The 6904-nt window shown below is 43.2% G+C and overlaps 1 protein-coding gene across 2 annotated transcripts in view; it reads right to left on the bottom strand.

Annotated features, from left to right (window-relative positions):
* TSHZ2 (teashirt zinc finger homeobox 2) overlaps positions 1-6904 on the bottom strand; it is a 515416-nt gene that overhangs the window by 9378 nt on the left and 499134 nt on the right. The gene's annotated exons all lie outside the window — the stretch shown is intronic.

Genomic DNA, 6904 nt, shown 5'->3' with positions numbered 1-6904 from the left:
TTACGTTATGTGTAGTTTACTGCAATTAGAAATAAAAATACATAATGTATGATTTTTTCACTATAAAGCTTTTTGGGAAAAAAAGAAAACCATTAACCTATGGTCATACCAGGCTTAAAGCTCTCATTCACATTCTGCTGTATTTCCTTCTAGTCTTTTCTTTTCCCATGCTTTTTTTTTTTTTTTTTTTTTGAGTCGGAGCTTCGCTCTGTCACCCAAGCTGGAGTGCAGTGGCATGATCTTGGCTCACTACAACCTCCGCCTCTTGGGTTCAAGTAATTCTGCTTCAGCCTCCCAAGTAGCTGGGATTACAGACATGCATCACCATGCTCAGCTAATTTTTGTATTTTTAGTAGAGACAGGGTTTCATCATGTTGGCCAGGCTAGTGTTGAACTCCTGACCTCAAGTGATCCGCCTGCCTCAGCCTCCCAAAGTGCTGGGATTACAGGTGTGAGCCACTGTGTCTGGCCGTCCCATGCATTTTGTTAGGTTTACATAGTTATATATGCTGACTGTATGATGCACCTGTCTGGAGGTAGTTTTTCACTGGAAAGCACCAGTATAAACAGCTGTAGAAGTTCTATCACATACATTATAATAGTTTACGATACTATGATAATGTAATATTGGGCATTTAATGTTTGCAATTTTTATTCAACAATACACAACACTATGATGAACATCTTTGTGTTTCAGGCTTTTCTGTGTGCTGGAATATTTTCACAGGCTTAAATTCTTAAGTGTAGAATTCCTGTCAAAAGATAGGAACATTTTTGTGGTAGAGAAGTGCTACTCAGTAACAGGGTGATTTTTCTTTCCAAGAATTTTGCTCTGGATTACTGTGTGGAAAGCATACAATTTCCTTCAGCCCAATCTGAGTGAAGTTTCTTGTTTACATCTTGTTATTTAGTGGCAGTGTTCATTTTAGTGAGAAAAAACATTAAACCTAAATATAATTAGTCTTTTCAGAAAAGGAAAGCTTCCAAAATTCTAGTGGAAGGATCAAGACAAATTGAAAATCAGATGACATTTGAGAGAAATTATGCACAAGATAATCATAACATACATTTCAAACTATTTCTTGGTAAGGAATAGTATGATTGGAATGCTAGCAACCAGTTATTATGTATCTACCAAATTCCAGTCACTTTATACACATTACTGTTAACTCTGGAAACAAATTCATTTTAAAAATGGGAGATAGGCCGGGCGCGGTGGCTCAAGCCTGTAATCCCAGCACTTTGGAAGGCCGAGACGGGCGGATCACGAGGTCAGGAGATCGAGACCATCCTGGCTAATACGGTGAAACCCCGTCTCTACTAAAAAAATACAAAAAACTAGCCGGGCGCGGTGGCGGGCGCCTGTAGTCCCAGCTACTCCGGAGGCTGAGGCAGGAGAATGGCGGGAACCCGGGAGGCGGAGCTTGCAGTGAGCTGAGATCTGGCCACCGCACTCAGCCTGGGCGACAGAGCGAGACTCCGTCTCAAAAAAAAAAAAAAAAAAAAAAAAAAGGGAGATAAAGGCTGAGCATGGTGGTGCATGCCTGTAATCCCAGCACCTTTGGAGGCAAAGGCGGGTGGATCACATGAGGTTATGAGATCAAGACCAGCCTGGTAAACATGGTGAAACTTTGTCGCTACTAAAAATACAAAAATTAGCCAGGCGTGGAGGTGCACTTCTGTAATTCCAGCTACTTGGGAGGTTGAGGCATGAGAATCGCTTGAACCTGGGAGGCGGAGGTTACAGTGATCTGAGGTTGCACCACTGCACTCCAGCTTGGGCAACAGAGCGAGACTCTGTGTCAACAACAACAACAAAAAAAAAAAAAAAAAAAAAGAGATAAAAGTAAGTGACTTGTCCTAGTGTTCACAGCTAATAAAAAGCAGAGGATGGCTTTAAATTTAGTCCTTCCTACTCTGAAGCTTCCAAGCTCATGACAGGTACCACTCTACCTAGATTACAGGTGAACGCCTTGATCACCATCAGTGGAGAGAACCATTTCCCTTTGATGTACACTCGAGAGAAAAAGGGCCCCTGGCAATCTTTGTTTTGAATTGGTTGAGATCCTCTGGCAGGTCTAGAAACTTAACGGAGGATGATCATGTGGTTGGAAGAAGAGAGATGGGTCCAAGAAAAAGTGGAGGCCAGAAATTGGTGGACTTTTGGAAACTGCAATGGCATTACACTGTGAAACAAGAGTGAAGTCCTGGCTGGAGGACTGTTTCACACTCGGCCTACTGGAGGCCGTCATTTTCTCCTCTTTGACCATGACATCAATGTGACATCAGTTTTCATGGAACTTTGTTTTATTATCACTTCCTTGAAGTGGCTCCAGATTAGATCAACACCCAGACTTTTCTAACTGGGTTTCTTTTAGGGCAAAGTTTGTCCTGAGAATGAAAGCAAGGAGAAAGAAAACAATGATTTTATTAGAGTTCCTGTCTTGGAAATTCACAACACACATTAACATATTAAAGACTCTGAGAAGTCCTGCAATTAAAACCAAACCAAACATAGTGTGTCTTTACTTAACCCAGTACTCGCCAGGTTTATTTGATAACTCTTTTCTTCCCTATTTAAGATTCACAAATATACCGAGTGTTGTTTGCTGAAAAATACCTTCATGACAGATTCTTTTTGTTTTTCAATTTTTTAATGAAAAATCTGTTTTGTTTTGTTTGGAGGTTGAGAAGGTGGGGGACAGGGTTTTGTTCTATCACCCAGTCTAGTGTGCAGTGGTGCAATCACAGCTCACTACAGCCTCGATCTCCTGGGCTCACTCCATCCTCCCACATCAGCCTCCTGAGTAGCTGAGACTACAGGTGCACCACCATGCCCAGTTAAGTTTTGTATTTTGTAGAGCCTCCTGGGCTCAGGTGATCTTCCCACCTCAGCCTCCTGGAAAGCTGGAACCACAGGTGTGCACCAGCACACCTGGTTAATTCTTTTGTATTTTTTGTAGAGACAGGGTTTTGCCATGTTGCCCAGGCTGGTCTTGAACTCCTGGGTTCAAGCCATTCTCCCCTCCTTGGCCTCCCAAAGTGCTGGGATTACAGGCATGAGCCACCATGTCCAGCCCTATTTTTAATTTTTGTGGGTACGTAGTAGGTGTATATAGTTATGGTGGACATGAGATGTTTTGATACAGGAATGCAATGTGAAACAAGCACACATGATAGATTCCTGTGCGAAAACCAAGGAAGTTTTTCTAGTTCTCGAGACCTCAGCCCTGATTTTGTTATTGACTTTCTGTGATTCTTGACTCAGGTTATCTGGCTTTTTTGGATCTCAGCATGAAAGGATCCTGTTGTGGTGAAATGTGACATTGCTTCACCTCTTGTCAACTTCACAATGCTGCAGTGCAGGAGATCATAATTTCTACAGTTTCAACCTAGGAAACAGAGGGTTAAGAGACGTAAAGATGTTGGGCCTGTGGTCATTCTTGTCTCTTCAGCCACTGCTTCTTATATACTTGTATATAAGAAGTAATACTTTGGTAATGTTTATTGTAATACTTTGGTAATGTTTTTAAGCACTGAACATGACATTACTAGTGATATAGAGGCGTTTTTCCAAGAATATCTGAGTATAGTTACTTTTTTTTTTTTTTTTTTGAGATGGAGTTTCGCTCTGTCGCCCAGGCTGCAGTGCAATGGTGCCATATCTTGGCTCACTGCAACTTCCGCCACCGGTTTCAAGCAGTTCTCCAGCCTCAGCCTCCCAAGTAGCTGGGATTACAGGCATGCGCCACCATGCCTAGCTAATTCTGTATTTTTAGTAGAGATGAAGGTTTCTCCATGGTGGTCAGGCTGGTCTCGAACTCCCGACCTCAGGTGATCCACCCACCTTGGCCTCCGAAAGTGCTGGGATTACAGGCGTGAGCCACTGCACCCGGCCATTGTCTGAGTATAGTTACTTTTAAATTTCAGATACTAATGTCTTTTATGAAACTTATCTATGGGGGTATTTCTATTGGAGAAGTCTCCTGGATCCCAGCATGACTGATGGAAGTGGTGGGCTTTTGGAAAGGTCAGTGTTCCTGAACCTGAAGAAGGGTAAAGAGAAGATCCGAATCTTGGACCACTCTGGGACAACACATTATTATTTCAAAAAAATATATATTTTTTCTTTTTCTATTTTTTTGAGACAGGGTCTCACTCTGTTGCCCAGCCTTGAGTATAGTGGCATGATCTTGGCTCACTGCAACCTCTGCCTCCTGGGCTCAGGTAATCCTCCCACCTCAGCCTCCTGGAAAGCTGGGACCACACCCGGCTAATTTTTTCTGTATTTTTTGTAGAGACGGGGTTTCGCCATGTTGCCCAGGCTGGTCTCGAACTCCCGAACTCAAGAAATCCTCTTGCCTTGACCTCCCAAAGTGTTGGGATTACAGACGTAAGCCACCGTGCCCAGCCAAATTATCTCTTATATTAAAAGAAAAGTAAAAACCTGGTTTCTCTCTGTGTCCAAAGAGGAGATCCTGGCAGATAATTAAAACTGAAAAATGAAGGGAAGGGGAATAAGAAAGCTGTTGTTATTATTTCCTGTTGTTCAGAATGAATTGCATGGAACAGATTGAGAAAAAAAGGAAGTGGATACTGTTAGTTGCCTCTCAAATGGTAGTTGAGGCTGGGCTTTGCTGCTGCATTTTTTTCCCTAATATATTGAGCTACTACTATAAAAATGAAATGGAAATAAATAAAAAATTTAATTACATATCTAAAAAGTTCTTGGCAGTGTTCATTAAGTAGTTGGTGAGGGAGAGCCAGGCAAAGAGATGTAATTATTTTTGTATTAATTACAGAGTCACCAACAGATGCGTAGAATGACATATGTTTTAATTTGGCCATGCCAGCCTTTCTCATGCCCTGGCACAGCATTTTGGTTGGCTCCTGCTCTTCTTGTCGTTGCTCCATCCTGCCGACCCCCTCTCTCTTCACTCTCTGCTGCTGTTCTTATGCAACACTCTCATTTTTAGGGCATGTCTTGTGGTTGCTAAAAGGGGGCACTGCTGGCATTTAGTGGTTAGGGGCTGGGAACGTGAGGCACTTTGCAATGTGTGAGACAGTTTCACACAAGGTGGTGTCGTCCCTCATCCTGCACCCATTTTTTATTTTTTTCATTTTTTTTTTTTAGAAGGTAGGGTCTTGCTCTGTCATTCAGGCTGGAGTGCAGTGGCACGATCATAGTTCACTGCAGCCTTGATCTCCTGGGCTCAAGTGAACCTCCTGATTCAGCCACCTGAGTAGCTGATACTACAGACACATGCCACCTCACTAGGTTAATTTTTAAATTTTTTTTGTAGACATGGAGTCTCTACAAAAGGACCTGGGTGGCTGGGCAGGGTGGCTCACGCTTGTAATCCCAGCACTTTGGGAGGCTGAGGCAGGTGGATCACCTGAGGTCAGGAGTTCAAGACCAACCTGGCCAACATGGAGAAACCCCGTCTCTACTAAAAATACAAAAATTAGCCAGTCTTGGTGGCAGGCGCCGGTAATCCCAGCTACTCAGGAGGCTGAGGCAGGAGAATCATTTGAACCCAGCAGGTGGAGGTTGCAGTGAGCCTGGGCAACAAGAGCGAAACTCTGTCTCAAAAACAAAACAAAACAAAACAAAACAAAACAAAACAAAACAAAAAACCAAATCTGGGTTATGTTGCCCATGCTGGTCTTCAACTCCTGGGCTCAAGTGATCCTCCCTCCTCGTCCTCCTGAAGTGTTGGGATTATAGGTGTGAGCCATTGCTCTCAGTCTGTACCATTTTTGAAAATATCTCTGCAAGCCAGTTTTTCTCTGACTTGGCACTGTTAATATTTTCAGCTAGATACATAATTCCTTCTGGTGGGGGCTGCCTGTCTGTGCATTGTAGACATCCAGCCGCATCCCTGGCCTCTATCTACCACATGCCAGCAGCATCTGCTTTACTCCTGAGTTGTGACAATTGAACTTGTGTCTAGACATTGTCAAATGCCCATTGCGGGTAGAGGACAAAATTGTCTTTGGTTCAAAACCTTTTTATAATTATCTGAGGCTAGAACTTAACTCTGTTTTACATATAAACACAAAGTCTTTTCTGCACAGTTTAACACACACTGTAATTTCCAGAAATAAAGCTTATGTGACAAAGAGAACCTGTACTTTGCTTTATTTGGAATGTAATGAGAGTTATTTGCCATTTTAGAAAATCAAGTCACCTTTGTATTACTGTTTATGATCCTCAGGACACCCATTCAGTCCCCCCATATTGCTCTGCATTTACCACTGACATGTTCACGGTGAGTCTACCTGTGGCACACATCTGACTGCCTCATTACATCTTCTAGGATGTTGTTACTCTGAGGGTGGTACACATAACAGCAGTATTGGGATCGCCTAGAGATCGTCAGAAATGCAGAATACAGGGCTCACCCCAAGCTGCTGATTTGGAATCTGCATTTTAATAGGATGTTCGGGTGATTTTTGTACATGCTCAAGTTTGAGAAGCTCTGTTCTGGTTCTGGGTGCATTTTTGTGCCTCAATTTTCTCCCCCCCTTTTTTATTTTTAAAATTGAGGCAGAGTCTCACCCTGTTGCCCAGGCTGGAGTGCAGTGGCACGATCTTGGCTCACTGCAACCTCCGCCTCCCGGGTTCAAGTGATTCTCCTGCCTCAGCCTACCGAGCAGCTGGAATTACAGGCACGCACCACCACGCCTGGCTATTTTTTGTGATTTTAGTAGAGATGGAGTTTCACCACGTTGGCCAGACTGGGGTCTCGAACTCCTGATCGGACGTGATCCACCTGCCTGGGCCTCCCAAAGTGCTGGGATTATAGGTGTGAGTCACTGTGCCAGGCCCCTTTCTTTTTTATTAGACGATTTCTTTTTGCAGTTTGTGTGTAGGCTGGCCACCTGATCTAGAAATTTTATT

Source organism: Trachypithecus francoisi, unplaced genomic scaffold, assembly GCF_009764315.1.
Source record: "Trachypithecus francoisi isolate TF-2019V2 unplaced genomic scaffold, Tfra_2.0 Lachesis_group21, whole genome shotgun sequence".
NCBI lineage: Eukaryota > Metazoa > Chordata > Mammalia > Primates > Cercopithecidae > Trachypithecus > Trachypithecus francoisi.
This window is presented reverse-complemented; position numbering and strand designations above follow the sequence as displayed.